Below are 2,275 nucleotides of genomic sequence, written 5' to 3' on the forward strand. Positions count from 1 at the left end.
CACAACTTCGTCCTTGGGACTGTTCGCGGGCTTAGGGAAAACTTGGGTAGGGTATTTCCATGGCTGTAACTCTCTCTTGCTTGCTCTGTTGCTTGTTTTGTCTGTAATCGGGTATAACACTTGGGTTTTTGATTCCTCCGTGTATGTGTTGTTTCAGAGGTGTTCATGCCTTCGTTATTTGATTAGTGTTTAGCCTGTGAACTGTAATGTTTTTGGTTTGCATGGGTTTCAGAACCCTCCATGATTTCAGGGTTATAGATTTTGTACAGTGAACTGTTAAATGGGAAATGAAAATGAAATGTACAGGAATGCTTGAATGTTGAATATTAGTATTGGGTTTTTTTTGTTGAGGAAAAGGAAAAATGTATTGTATATGATGGTTTACCTTTGTCTGTTTCCTGGTCTGAGATGCCTTCTGTTACAAGATTCTTATCGATGCTATTCAGATTCTGAATGAGTTGTTTCACTGTCTTGCTTTCATTACGATGCTTGAAACATTTATGCACAAGGGGAAAAAAAAAACTATCCTGCTTCCTTAATGACAGGTTCTAGAATTGTCTGCTTTCATAGAGGTTCAAACAATTGTAAATTACAAATTCTGAGCTCTCTCTCCTCTATGGATGGCAGCCCCTCAATGAGCTCTGGTTTTTCTTTTTCAATGCATTATTAGCAGTTTCTTTACAGTTGAGGAACTGTTCCTCAGTTACTTTTTAGTTGTCTAACAATTTCTTTAAACAAGTCCCTAACTAATCCTATCTTGATCTGCGTGTCTATTTTAAAGAACAATGGCTGAGTCAACCTTAATTTTAAATGAAACAAAATAAAACAGAAACTCAAAATGTTTTTCTCTTTGTCCAGCAAAATAAAATAAAATAAAAAACATTTCCCAGTTGTCGCCTTTTCACTCGGATGCTCCTGCATTAGATCATATTCCGAAAATGTAGCGAGAAAAGATCTGTAATTAAGATCCGAAGTTCAAAACGATTTCGGCTCAAATGGGTATATTTTTTTAGCTTCTCAAACGTCACAAAAAAAATATATAAAAAATAAAAAATAAAAAAAATAACAATAAAAATAAAAATAACAATAAAAATAAAAATAAATAAATAAATAAAAATAAAAAAAAAAAATAAAAAAATAAAAATAAAAATAAAAAAAATTATAGTGAAAATTCCACGATGACCTGTTTGGAGCAGCGAACCCTAGAATCCAAAGCTTTGATACCAAATGTTATGAAACCAACTCACAAAAAGATAGAAAAGATAGATCAACGCCTTAGAATTCAACCTTTTCGAGGGGGCAACCTCCTTTACATTACACAAATGAACAATTCTTGGATGATACAAATGACTAAACCTCCCTTCTATATATAGGAGTCTAAGGGGTCACAATTAAATCAAGCCGACCTAACAGTAATAACATAAGGGCACAAAAATAACAATAGTGGGGTTCTATGGGGCACACTAATAAGAATATGGAGACAATAGGGGCACAATAATAACAATAAGGGAAATATGACATTACTAATGGGGGAATCACTAGTATTTAGGGACCTAACACACTCTTGCTCATAGACAAAATTAAACCTACAATAAAATCACACTTATAAATGGATTCGCTACAATAGAAAGAAAGATTTTAACTTTGCAAATGAAAATCCTATCTATATCATCATAATGTAAAGCTTATACTTCTACTTCTATGTTAAATTATACTGTATCCATACGCATTTGAAATCTCTCTTCATCTGAACATTGAAATGATTGATAACTCGCTGCAAAACAATCTTAAAACTATATCTAATAATCAAAACTTGAATGATTCATGAAATGATAAAAATAACAAGAACATAAAATGAAATGCTAACAAAAGAAAGCCTTATTGTCTCGAGGGGGCTCCCTAGGAGAAGAATGTAGCACTATGATTCCTTCACGAGTTGTTATTCACACATTTGAATCACACAACAAGGAAATAGAAAGAAACAATGTTTATAACTACAAAACAAAGTTTTTGAAATAATATCCCCTCATCAAATAGAGTACCGTGGTTTTATAGACTCTAAAGGAAACTAGAAAATCAGAATTTCATTGCATGAATTATTCCATGAGATCTCAACAAATCAATTTGAGAAGGATTTTAGGATAAAGGAATAAGCCTAAATATGATCATAATGATGTTCTGCCACGAATTTGCTAAAGGAAAACTAATTTTGGCTTATTTATTGATTGTGCATTTAAATGACAATTTAAAACAAAGACGTATATCCACGTAATCT

The sequence above is a fragment of the Pinus tabuliformis genome, chromosome 4_2 (genome assembly GCF_031772625.1).
Source record: "Pinus tabuliformis cultivar Carrire ecotype Pingquan chromosome 4_2, CPIR1, whole genome shotgun sequence".
In the NCBI taxonomy this organism is placed as follows: domain Eukaryota; kingdom Viridiplantae; phylum Streptophyta; class Pinopsida; order Pinales; family Pinaceae; genus Pinus; species Pinus tabuliformis.